Genomic DNA, 14,369 nt, shown 5'->3' with positions numbered 1-14,369 from the left:
TTATGGTAATTTGCTACAGCAGCTCAAACAGACTAAGACAGTCACTCAGTTCCACATTCAACCTCCCAGAATCTAACTGCCTAAAGTAAACATTTGCAATTTTTTATACATCAGGAACATGGATATATTAGATGTCTGGCCCAGTGGTCTTTATGGGAACTCAATATGCAATTTTCAACTTATTTGTGCCTTGAGGTCTGTCACAGAGATCCAGGGCCTAATAAGAAACCCCCTATATTCTACAAGAGACAAGAAAAACTTCAGTGACCACACAGATTAAATATTAATTCTCCATAGAGAAAAAATACTTATCTGAAAGCCTCCTGGGCTTCACATCCCAGAGTTATTATTCATGATATTATATGCAAAACATTTCTGCCTCCATGATTCTATTTACTGCTCATGCTGGCAATCCCAGGAAATGGGTATTATATGAACATTACTGTTTAAAAAGTAAATCAGAACAGAACGGGCACTCTGAGAGGTAGCTTTGTTCAGGCACAAGCAAGTCAAGGTTCTGATCTTCTGGCTCCTGCAGTTGTATTGTTTCTGTTTGCTCTCTGTCTTCAACCATCTCTGATTTCTCCTTAGCTTGGGTAGAATTGCTCTTTTGTTTACAAACTCCCTTATCTGCTTTTCTGTGCATTGCTTATCACCACTTTTCAATGTCTTGCACTGAAATAGGCCAATTTCTTCCTTCCTATTTCTTTAGATCTGATTTTGAGGGCTATCTATTGACAGTAATATTTGGCTTGTCTGGAGTGCAGGCAACTTGAAAGAAAGACAGTGTAATCCGAGGAAAACAGCATCCTTCTAAAAGTCAAGAGTCCTAGATTCCAGCCACAGCCATTCTACTTACTGCTGGGTGGCACTGGGCGAGTTGTTCAAACTATTGAGCCTCAATTAACTCATCTTTACGACAGGAATGATATTATCTCATCTCTATCACAAGGTGGTGGTGGAGGTTATGAAGCTAAAATGAGATCAGAAATATCAAAGTACTTTACTGATTATAGATAGCTGCATTCTGGCAAGGTATATAATCATTTTATACCAGGGATCACAAAGCAAATGTGTTCTGGACTCTAAATAAGTGGAGCAGGCAGGTTCAGTAAAAGTATGAATAGTAGGACTAGAACCCACAGGAGATACAGGCCCTACCAAAGGCAGTATGTTTGAAATATACAGTAATATTTATATTAACCTGGTAGCCAATTCATAAGCAAATTCATATTAGCATTTTGTTAGCGTACAGTTCTCAGCCAATCTAGACACACCTGCTGGTCAAATTGGGTGTGTAGGACACTAGTCTATGAGTTCCATTTTCATGACTATATATATATATATAACAAACAGTACTTATCACTTAAAAAGAATGTCGTATTTCACCAGACCATAGTATTCTTAAGTATAGGTAAATGCCATTGAGATTAATTAATAAACACTTATTCAACAACATAAGCAAATTCATACTAGCATTTTGTTAGCGTACAGTTCTCAGCCAGTGGACACTAAGCACATACAACTATCCTCATGGTAAGGAGAGGGAGAGCACATCAGTTTTTACCTTGAAGAAGCGCTTCATAAACTTAGATGTTGGGGAAACAAATAAAAAATATTTTCAAAGTTAAAACAGACAACACAAAGGATATAAGTATAACCAGTTATGTAATCAAATGAAGAGGATTGCCCTGTTGAGATATAATGCTAACCTGGATTTGCAGGGAAAGCAAGAAAGACCTATGTTGTATATATATATATATATATATATATATATATATATATATATATATATATATATTTACTCAGCAGCAACCATGTGACTTGCAGTCTCTTGGTGTGGGGACACAAGAGAGGTGCACACCACACAAAGAGGTCCTCACATTTACATCTAGCCCTAGAAAGTCATATATAGATGTGACTTGTGTGTACACACACACATACATGCATGCATGCTCACCACTAAGTAATAATCTGGATATTTCTCTAGATGGTATACACCCCAATATACACAGGTCCTAGTCCTTGGAACATGTAAATATTGCCTTTATTTGCAAAAAGGGTCTTTGCAGATGTAATTGAGTTAGTCATCGTCGGATGGGAGATTATTCTGGTTATCCATGTGGGCCTAAATGTAATCATGTAAGTTCTAATAAGAAGGAGGCAAAGAGGTCTCTCATACACATGTGTGCATGTGCACATGCACCATAGGTGACGTGAAGACAGAGCAAAGAGAGATTTGAAGATGCTGGCCCATGAAGTGGTGTGGCCTCAAGCCAAGAAATGCCAGCAGCCACCAGAAGCTGAAGAGACAAGGAATGACTCTCCCCTGAAGCCTCCAGTGGGCATGTGGCCCTGCCAACACCTTGAGTTCCACTCAGTAAAATTGATTTCTGACTTTTGCCCTCAAAAACTGTTGAGAGAATAAATTTCTATTGCTTTTAGCCACAAAGTCTGACAAAATTTGTTGCAGCAGCCTCAGGAAATGAATATAGTAAATAAATATTCTACACATGCACATTGTACAGGCACATCAAATGAATACCAACTTTAAACGCACAAAGTCCTAATGCACAAGAAACACATTTCCCTGAATTACCCCCTTTATGTAGCCTTCAAAATGGCATCATGTTTCATCTATATAGTTGCTCCAAAGCTTGGGTGTTACCTTCAGTTTCTCATTTTCCCTCAAATCTGACATAGTACATTAAGAAGTCCCACGGGTTCCACCTCCAAACCATCCCCAATCCACTCACTTCTCTTCACCTTCCCTGCTACCATCATCCTCAAAGTCATTCCTGCTTCTTTCCCAGACTACTGCAGCCTCCAGCCTTTCTGCTCCCATTCCTGTCTCTGTATGACTTCTCCAGACAACACCCAGAGTAGTCTTTTAAAATCCTTAATGGGATCATTTTATATCCTTACTGTAAATCTTCCCAACATGGTTTCTCAATTATTGCAAATAAATTTTCTTAACATTACCTACAACTCCCTGTATGATCTGACTTTGCTGCCCCTCTCCCTGACTTCCATTCCTTCACCCTGTCCTCATTCTTCATGGTCAGGGCACATTAGCCTCTTTATGCTCATGAGACATGCCAAGCTCATCTCCATCTCAGGGCCATTGTGATTGCAGTTCCCACTAAGTCAAAGTCTCATCTCGGGTGTCATCTGACTACACCCTTCACATCATTCAGGTTTCGGCTCAAATATCCTCTCCTCGAAGAAAACTTCCCTAATCACCCCTATCATTACCTATGTCACTACCTATTTTATTTTCTTTATAACAGTCCCACCTTAAAGTATCCTGGGTACTTATTGATTTATTCGCTTCTGTACCTCCCTGCCCCCTACAAATACAAGCCCCACAAGGACAGTCACTGTGTCTGTGATGCCAGGAGGTCTCCAGGGTCCTCAACAGTGCTTGCATATACTGGACAATCAACAAATATTTACCAACTTAATGAATGGCTCACAAGCTTGGTTGGCAACCTGAATTATATCTGAAGATATTTAAAATGACCAATTTCATAAATTTGTAGGCAGTAGGGCCCCACCATTTATATTTAAAAGAGACCCTCATGTAATTTCATAGATAGCTAGGATTTTAGCTGACTTTAACACCTAACCAATGTGCAAATCCCTTGTACACATGCCCATAACTCACACCTCCATTCTTTTCACATATACCTTCTATACCAGACATCACATACACACTTATGTACCTACCCTTTTTCTGTGTTTATTACGTATACTGCATATACAAGTACAGCATATGCTGATCTTTATCCAGTCATTATCGTTGTAACAAAATTACCATTTATTAAAGGTTTACACTGTTCTAGGTGCTGACCTTGGTGTATGTACGGATGACAGAAAGGCTCAGTCCCAGCTCTAAAGCATTCACAGCCTCCAACCACCAAAGTATAGCTCGCAATCCAAGATGGTGAGTGTTATGAGATAAGGCAGCACTGTGGAAAAGATACAGATTGAAGGGCAGGAGACTTGGCCATGTTGAAAAAGTCATATGCAAATTGAAGCACACAATGCATGTTTTGTGTCCTAAAGGATAGAAGTTATCTAGGCTGGGAGGAGGGGCTAAAACAGGACAGTTTATCAGAGGCCCAGAGAACAGAATGTGCAAGAAGAGAGAAGTAGGGCTGATGCGATCTCAGTGAGCTACGGACTTCTCGGGTTTCTTATTCTCAGATTAGACTCTGGAACTTGGGACAGGAGCAGCCTATCTCTCTCCCAGCTCTGGGGCCACCCAGTGTCATAGAAAGCAGTGCACCATTCAGCAACTACTGCCAAACCAGCCCAGAAATAAAGGGTTCTCCTCCCCTGTCTCCTTCATGTGAGGGGAAATCTTGCCCAAGGCACAAGCAAGGCTTCAAATTGATGTAATTTGAAATTTCAAACTGCCGGATGCAGTTTGGCTTCCGACTGAAACCTGCTTTTCCAGCATGCAATGACACCGAGCCCGTTTTTATTGTGTTTGCTCAAGCAAGTCCACCGGTGAAATATTAATAATTTTGCCCAGTGCCTAGGTGGTTTGTGTGCTTGGGATGATATCTGAACATTCATCAAGCTCTTCAAAGTTATGAGCAAAATAATTTTTCTCTTTAAGCAGGGAGAGGTGAAGAGAATCTGGATTTTTATTATTCGTGCATAGCACTAAGTGACACTTTCAGCTTTCTCTACACAGAAAAAAAACAAATGTATTGCTCCTGGCCCCAACAGCAGATACACTTTATAAAGATATAGTTTCCCATCCAAGCAAGGAAAGAAGTAACCTGTGGATTCCAGTAAGATAAGACAGAAATGGCCATGGCTGGTTTGCTCAGTGGATAGAGAGTTGGCCCAGCATGCGGACATCCTGGGCTCAATCCCTGGTCAGGGCACACATGAGAAGCCACCATCTGCTTGTCTTCCTGTCCCTCTCCCCCTTCCTTCCCTCTTCCTCTCGCAGCGAGTGGCTCCACTGACTCATCAAGCATCGGCCCCAGACGGGGATTGCCAGGTGGATCCCAGTAGGGGTGCATATGGGATTCTATTTCCCCTCCTCTCACTTAAAAAAAAAAAAAGAAGGTAAAATAGAAAGTGGATACCACCCCTAAAGCCACATTCCTGTGCTCTTCATAGGCAATTAGACACTAAGTCCTATTGAGTCTATCATTACCTTTGCTCCTGCTCCCCACTCCCATTGTCACCGTGACCTTTCCCAGGCAATCTGGATTACCCAAATCTGCTGCCTCTGGTTTCCTAACGCTCCCCAAATCAGTTTCCCTTGCCTCTGCCAAGCCATCACCAGAGATGGAGCGGGCTCCCCACTGCCCTGAAGATGAGGTCCACGCTCTTTAGCGTGGTTCACAATGCTCATCTCTCCCTCCATTTCCACATGAGCATCCTATGCCCCAGCTAGTCATTATTTCTGCAACATACCCAGCAGGATCTGCACAGGAGAGAACGTCTACAGAGCTTCCTATACAGTGTCTCGCTGATGGCATAGTTTTAGAAATGACAGCTGTCATTATGGTCACACTTGTTAAAAAAAAGAAGAAGAAGAAGAAGAAGAATGATACCCAGGTCTCCCTGGTTGATCTCTGTTTTTACTAAAGGGATTCATATCTTTTTTAGAGGAATAAAAAATAGATTTACTTTACTGTTTTCTTCCCCATTGGTACCAGGGAAGAATGGCTTCTAGCCTCCACACTGTCCATATTGCAAAGTGGCTAAGAATACAGAAACCAGAACATCTGAGGTGAAAGCCTGGCTCTGCCACTCACCAGCTCTATGAATTTGGGGAATTCGTTTAACTGCTTCGTGTCTCCAATTTGATCATTCTAAAGTGGGCATGGTCATAAGTACCTGTATGCCAGCTTCAGGCAAGATTGAAAGATGCAGTCACTGTTGAACACTAAGACTAGGAGTTGATACATAATAAACACTAAATTAACAACTGAGTACTAACTCCAGTGTATACATACTCTGAAAGTAGATCTGCACATTCTTAAAAGGAACCAAAAACTCTTATCAAATTTTTTTTCCCCCTGCCTGGAAATCTCTTCATTTATCATTACCACTTGGAGAAAGATGTGTCTTCTTTAAGCCTTCCCTGAAAGGCTACCTCCTCTAGGATGCCTTGAAAGGTAGTGGAGTGGAGTGAGATTTGGGATCTGAAACACTTTCCTTTAAGTTCAACATTTTAACTTTCAATCAACATAATTTTGAGTAGGTTGATTGGCCATCCCGAGTCTCATTTCATTCATCTGTAAAATGGGGGTAAGTTTACCCTCTTTGCAGAGTGGCTGCATGTCCACTTGATACATGTTCGTTCTCTAAATTCCTTCTCTTGACCCTTATTGTGAGTGGAAATTGGTTAATCCCTTTGGTGGGCTCTTACTAAAATATATAAACTTGTGTTAAAGCCAAAGTCGCCCTATTTTTTGGACTGAAAGTTAGGAAAGGTTTATATCTTGCCTTGACTACTTTAACCATGCCTGACTAGTGTCTTTCTGTTCATTTATTCTCTAGTTTCCTCTCTACTCAGAGCTGTCGCCTAAAATACAAACTGACCAAGACACTCCCCCCAGGAGCAAACGCTGATTGAATCTTGTTATCTATTAATCAAGTTCAAACTCCTTCGAATGATACCTAAGGTTCTCAATGTCCTGCCTCAAGCTTGCTATACCAACCCCAACTCTAGCCACTGCCCCATTCTGTGAGTATTCATTGCTCTATTGTCCCCAGAAGAAGCCATGGGATCCAGGTTTTGGTTAAGGAGTCACCTCTACCCAGAATGCCCTTCTAGTACCTCCTCACCAACTAAAATCCTACCCCAACATCTATGACCCCAAAGCCTCTCATTATCCCCATTCTACCCATGCCCCAACCCTACCACTGGAATAAATGAAATAAGTTAAACAGGGAGACTGAAATCTCAGAGCCGACAATTATCAATTGGTAAAGAGGGGTCTCAAACCCAAATAGTCTGACTCTAAATGTTTTTAACACACATTCTCGTCCCCATCCTATGCTGTTTCTGTCCCTCCTTTCCCCAGGCCCCTCGCAGACTTATAGTAACCAGGAGCTCCAGAACTCTCAGATCCTGTACATGTCTGAAACGTTAGTCATACAGGGTCATTCGCTTCTTCTTTCCCTTTTTACTTCTGACAAAAGTGTGATGAAATGAGCACTCTCATGTATTGGTGGCAGAAATGTAAGTGGATAGAACTTTTGGAAAGCAACTTGGCTGCATATATTAAGAGTTTGCAAAATATTCATACTCTTTTATTAATCATTCCTTTTCTGTAAGTCTTTTTAAAGAAACAAATCAAAAGTAACTACACATCCACACAGAGAGACATAATACAAGGGTGATATTACAGGGAAGAATTGGAATCAAAGCACATGCCTGACAATAAAACCTGGCAGTGGTTACGAATCTCAGTTCTATAATCAGAGAAAACCAAAAACTACCACCTAATACTTAGTAGTTGTGTTATCTCCGTAAATTATTTAACCTCTCTGTGCATGAGATTCCTGATTTCTATACTTGACTCTATAAAAGAATAATAGCAGAACCTACGCCATAGAGTTACTATGAGGATTGAATGAGATTTTACAAGGAAAGAATTTAACTCAGAGCCTAACGTACTGCAAGCTCTCAATAAAAATAAGCTATAAATAAGAAGTACTAGTAGCAGAAGGAGGAGAAGGAGGAAGAGAAAAAGGAGGGGGATAATAATTAGAAGAGACAGTGATTGGTTAGAATATTATGCAGTTATTAAACATTATGTTTAAAGAGTTTAAATTAATAATACGGAAAATGAATTAACGATCAGTGAATAAAACAGGATCAACTGTGTATAGTAATAATCTAATATAAATTTTAAAATCTTATAAAAGTGCTGGAAGACACTGTACTTAATGTTAGCAATAGTAATAACTCTGTGGTGAGACTATGCACATGTGTGCAGGGGACTGTAATTTTTCAATATCTTGGCTTTATATATATTTCTTGTCTGTGTACCTATCCTTGCCCAAACAGTATCACCAGGACCCTGAAAAATATGGTAAAAATTTTGTCATAATTTTCCTTCATCTCCACTGTCTCCTGACATGAATTCATTATTGAGCCAACAAGCCTTACTGATTGAACAGGCAGCAATGTCCTCATCAGGAAAATGGGGACAATGTATGTCATGGGTTCTTCGTAGAGATTACATGACTTAGATTACTGAAGATGCCCGGGATGCTGCTTACAACAGAAAACTGTGCGATAAAGATGCGTTTCCTCTCCCTTGTCTCATTTACTTTTTTGCTTTATTTTAAAGTATCCCAACTGATTTTTAAGAAAAAAAAAGGGGGGGTCTCTGAGAGCCATTCTGTCACTGGCCTCCAGGGAATAGCTTTTAGATCAATGGTCAATGGGATTTTCATTATAGGAACATGGGTTCACAAAGAAAGGCTACTGACTTAACTTCATGCTGGCCACCATGGGTTCGTAAGATTTGAGCACCGAGGAGAATGAGGTTCACGCTCTACCATCTGCTCTTCGAAAGTTCTCCAGAGTCCCTCTGTGAGAGCTCACTGGCACTCAAGTAGAAATCTGATCCTCAAAAGTGTAGTTGATGGAAAAATTCTCTCTCTTCCATGATAGGAAGCCAACCTTCATTTCTTGCTCCTTGGCCCAGACAATGGGGCTGTGTTCTACCCACCAGGGGGCTCTTCCTGGTAATCAAAAAGTCCATTTCAGGATACAGAGTTTGGCTTTTTCCTCAGATGAGGTGTGGGTTTATCCTGGTGACCAGTTTAAGTTAGATTTAACACTTTTTTTTTCATTTAGTTATTCAGCAGTTAAGTGGGCAATTACTATGCACCAGATGTTGGGAATGCAAAGATGAATTGCCATTTAGACTAGAACCTGTTTTAGGTGAAACACACATATTAAACAGAAGGATCAACTGTGTGGTTCATTTAAATGATCACTGTGATTTTCTAGCCTATAGGTGAGAGAGGTAGACCAGGAGTCATGGATATAGACTCAAACCATTCAAACCTGAGCTCTATTGCTTCTTACATATCTGTTTCTTTATGGAATGCAACAGCAAGCTGGTGTCAGGATTAGAGCTAGTTTATGTATATCACTTAACAAGCCCATCGTGGCCTGACTCAATAAGCAGTGGTTAGTATTACATTTGTGGTTTAATATTTTTAAGAAACTCTTTAAGAAGATACACACCTCATTTTTCCTAAGCTGCCTTCGAGAAAGCAACATTACCATCATTAAGTCAGATGACTCCCCCTTTTCTCCTTACATCCATTCATTGTCTTCCACTACTGGTTACTGATTTTAGTTTCTGTTTTATAGTTTTAATTCTGGCATCTCCTCCCTTCAAAGAGGACGGAATGGAATACCGGATGAGGATGAACCTCGCCGGAGAGCCTGTGTATGCCAGGCACTGTGCTTATAACTTTCACCAACATTTTCTCATTGCATTTCCATGGCTGGTCTTGAGGCAGGCATTATGGGCCTACTTTGTTAAGAGGGAATGGAGGCTCAGAGAGGGGGAGGGACCCCAAGTCACAGAGCTCTTAAATTGTGAAGCTGGCTTGCAGCCAGGTGTGCCTGAATCCAAATCCCCGCACTAACAGCGCACCCTGAGGCCTCTTGTCCATTCCCATTACTCAATTAGGTCATTGGCCTTTCTTCTGGAGGAAGGCAAAAGAGAAAGAGATAAGCCTTCCAATGCTCAGTCTCACTAAGTCAGATTTCTGACACCCAAGATGCACAAATCCCTAGCTGAGAGAAGCCTCACCCTTCCTCATATTAAATAAAAACAGAAGACTTGAGGGATTAAAATGACATGGTCAAGCCCACACAGAAAGCTTGTGGTAGAGTGAGAACCAGAAAGGGCCTCTTCCCAAACATAGGAGTAATCTGCTTATTCAAAAGCAACTGAAAGATTCAGGGCAGAAATCCAGCCAACATGCTCTGGGCATCAAATCATGGGAAGCCCAGGCGGTCAATGAGCCCACTGGGCAGAGCATAAGAGAACGCAGGCTGGGCGCAGAACTACCTTCCAAAGTACAAATATAAATGCTAACCAGCTCTCCGGTGGCCAGCAAGTCAGAGCAACAACGGGGGTTCGGAGGTTCGCAGGCAATGAAAGAGCAGGGCAGGGAGGGCACAGTTGAACTTGTCATACCAAAATAAGAGTTGCCGAGGAGGGCTACAGCCCCACCTGTTCTGGGGACAGCGATGTCATAGTCACTTGTCAGCAACTAGAGGCTCACTTACACAGAATCCTGAAAATAGAATGTCTCCTAAGCATTTTCTTTCTAAATTTTCTTTGCAGAGTCTCCTTATTCTTTCATAATCACCTCAAAGCAATCCCCAGTAAAGTACTTAAGTAAATTCAAAGCAATTAGAGAGTCTATCTACAGTGAGCCCAAAATGTGTCTGCAGTGGTTCTCTGGAAAATGGCTCAGTATACTTTTTCCCCAGAATAGTGTTATTTGTATAAGGAAAATGCTGCTCTTTCCCAGAGTATAAACACACACATGCGAACACACACTATGACAAATGGATGTAACATCTCAAGAGTGAAATATTGTGTTGTGGGTTACAAGCCAAAGCAAGGCAGTACCGCTCCAGTAAGCACTTATAAATTGTTGCAAACAATATCAAGAAATAGAAGCCCGCCCTGGTAAAATAGCAGTCGCAGGATTTCAGGACTCTGGCCTAGCTTTAAAAATTGAAAACAACAAAATCCACTGCTTCAAATATACTGCTGGATCTCCAGGGTGGTCTTGTGTTTCTAATTAATATTTCCCACTAATTATGTTCATGATGGTAAGTGTGCAAAATACAGAATTCACCCCTTTCTTCTGCAGGGAGCTGGCACTGGGGCAGGGAGAGGAGGAACGCAGTCTAGGAGGAAGGCTGGGCAGCTTCATTGTGATGCAAAAGAATGCAACAATTAAGAATATAATTTTGGAAGATGTCAGCTGCCTAATTACTCATAGGGCTTCTAGCAAATTAAGCAGTAGGTGAATTAGCTCATTTAATGAGATCTTAGAGTTGGGAGGTAAGGTGTTTTTACTTTGCATTTGTGAAACACAGTTCCCGACTACATGCAAATAATTTGGGCACCCCAACAAGTCATTAGCTCAACACTTTGTTCTGCTGAAAGCAAGGAGGTCAGTTGCTTAAAAGAGTCTGTGACTCGGTTAAAGTGCATTTCTCTTTTCTTTCTCCACCCTCTCTTTCCCTCCTTCCCAAATGCAGTTGTCCAACTTGGAAAGTACACAAGTCAATAAAGCAACTTTGGAAACTACAGCTTTCAAAGGGCAGGGTTAAAGGGGGTAGAGGAGAAACTGGATTGAAAGCCTCCTCTACTATCTTTATACCTGTCAGCCTTTGTTTCTCTATCTGTAGTATGGAAATAATGACATCCATATTACAGTTTTTCTGTTTACTAGTTAAATTCCTTTACAAGGTGGTTGGTATTTCCTTTTTTTTTTTTTTTTCTGAGACAGAGAGAGAGTCAGAGAAAGGAATAGGCAGGGACAGACAGACAGGAACAGTGAGAGATGAGAAGCATCAATCATCAGTTTTTCGTTGCGTGTTGCAACACCCTAGTTGTTCATTGATTGCTTTCTCATATGTGCCTTGACCGTGGGCCTTCAGCAGACCGAGTAACCTCTTGCTCGGGCCAGCAACCTTGGGTCCAAGCTGATGAGCTTTTGCTCAAACCAGATGAGCCCGCATTCAAGCTGGTGACCTTGGGGTCTTGAACCTGGGTCCTCTGCATCCCAGTCCTATGCTCTATCCACTGAGCCACCGCCTGGTCAGGCTACAAGGTGGTATTTCTTGAAGAGAAGGGATATATGATATTTATCTCTGTATTCTACTAACTATGACTGTGCCTGGAACATAGTATGTACTTTATAAGTATGCTAATAAGAAATTAATAATTTTTAAAGAATGGGTGAATGAATGGCTGATGTGAGAATTCAATGAGAAAAAATATGTCAAGTTGCTAGTGAGGTTCTTTACCCATAGTAGACTTTTAAAAAATGAAAAGAGCGAAAAAATAAATGGCTGTATTAGCTATACCGGGATTTATTAGGCCTTGGAAGAAGTCAAAGTTTCTTGAGTAGAGTTGTCTACTGACTAAATAAGGGAGACTATAGAAAGACTTGTGGCCAGTGTTCTTCAACCACAAGCACAGAAACTCAGATGAGAGCCAGGGGCACTTAGGGTACTCAGAAAGCCTGTAAACAACATAGCTGGCCAAGCCTTGTGCCAGAGCCTGCGTTAGACACTTTCCACCCATCACATCAGCAGGTGGTAGCCTAATAATTCTGTAAGCTAGTTGTTGTTACCTTTTCTTTTTATAAATGAAGAAATGGAGGCCTAGAGAGGAACCAACTCGTTCAAACTGAGACACAGTTGGCTGTGAATATTTCCAAGCAGTAACCTTCCCACTTGACACAGAGATCAGTAGAGGACTCACCACGTTGCACTGTGATTGCTCTCAGCTCACTGGCAGCCGGGGAGCTGACAGCGAGGAAGGGAAGGGACCATCCCCCACCAGTCTCTCTGACCGAGGATCACATGCTCTCTGCTGCTTCATCTTCTCTTCTAGTGGGGAACAGTGGCCGCAGAGGTGAGACACCCCAATTCTGAAAGTTCCCTGTGTGACACAGAGCAGGAGGCTTCCTGCTTTTGAACTTCATCAGGGTGCTGTCTTCCTAAGCCATCTCCTGAGGCTGACGCCAAAGCTATGTCTATTCCACAGCTCTCCAGAGAGCTTAAGACCTCTGAAGGCCTTTAGCCACTATTACTCTTATTCACACTGTAATTAACTACCATTTATTGAATATTTACTACATGCTGGGCACAGGGATTTACATGCATTATCTTATTTAATCCTCACCCAAAAACCCATGAGAGTTAATATTATTATCCCTAATTCCTAGATAAGGATACCAAGGGTTTAAATAAATTGTTCAAGGTCACTCAGTGTGTAAGGGGGAGAGCTGAGATTCCACATTAGGTTTTCAAAGTCCAGGTCCCATGCACAAACTGTTTCATATGGCCTTTATTAGATGGCGGTGTTATAACATTTTGTGTGTGTGAATAGAACTAATGTCTTTCTTTCTGGAATGTCTGTCTACTGGCCGTGGTTCTCCCCCTGGAGCCACAAATAACAAGGTGACTCTTTTTACAAACTGCTTGTCATACAATGGGAACCCCGGCTGCATGCCCAGCAGTGGCCTTTCCAGTAGACAATTCCACCCGGCCCCCCCACACACACCCAGATTCTATTTTCCATAATGGTATAACTCACAGTTATGTGTTTTGTTGGTTTATTTGCCTTTTGCATGATGCCTTTCACTGACATGATCTCATTCAACACCACTACAACGTTTTGAGGATGGCTTGGTTCCCTGGTTCCAGAGACAAGGAAGTGAGGCCTCAAGAAGGTGAGGTTTACTATCCAAGGGCAAAAGATCCATCAAGTAGCACAGCTGAGAACTCCAGGATTCAAACTCAGGGTTTGTCTAAAGTCGAGGCATGCGCTCCTTTCACTGTGCCATGAAACCTCTCGAATGAAGGAATAAAGGCATGTAGGAATGAATGAATGAACAAGTGAGTGAACGAACAAATGAACCATGCATGGCAGAGTGTGATAGTGCCTTAAGCGATGTCCAAACAAAGCTAATGGTACTCAGCTCAGAAAAAGCGAGGCCTCTGTCTTTACCACCAGGTCTTTAGTGAGGCTGCACTAATTACCATTTTTATAAGATGCCTGCCTGCTTCCGCTGGTGCTGAGAAATTTCAATCACTGGTGGAGGAGTTGGGGGAGGGAGTGGGAGTGCTGTGAAGTGGCCCCTCGAAAGCAGAGCGATTTCTGTACATAAAAACACTGAGGTTACTAATGGGAGGGGGAGGCCACAAGGACGAGCATACTTGGGATGCTACCGCACGCTGGCAGCATCTGGTGAGAACGATGCACTTGCCTTTTCCTTCCTGAGATTGCAATTAAGTAGCTAATAGGAGAGAAAACCAGCAACTGGGTTGGCCCACTGAGCTAGGGGCCAGGTGAGAACTTACAAGTCCAGTTGTACCCAGAAAGGACTCACCTGTGTTAAAAATGAAGACACCTTGGAGGGGTGAACGAGTGAAGGCCACATGCGGGAGGACTCAGCTTTGCAGGCAGAGTGGTGAGAAAAGCAAAAGCTTGCCCCCCTCTGTCTGGACTGAGCTTGCGGGGAAGGAGAGCCCTGAGGTTAGCTCAGCAGAGGCCAGACACCAAAATCACAGATCCTTCAGCATCACACAAGCCTGGGTTCCA

The sequence above is a fragment of the Saccopteryx bilineata genome, chromosome 3 (assembly GCF_036850765.1).
Source record: "Saccopteryx bilineata isolate mSacBil1 chromosome 3, mSacBil1_pri_phased_curated, whole genome shotgun sequence".
Lineage (NCBI taxonomy): Eukaryota > Metazoa > Chordata > Mammalia > Chiroptera > Emballonuridae > Saccopteryx > Saccopteryx bilineata.
This window is presented reverse-complemented; position numbering follows the sequence as displayed.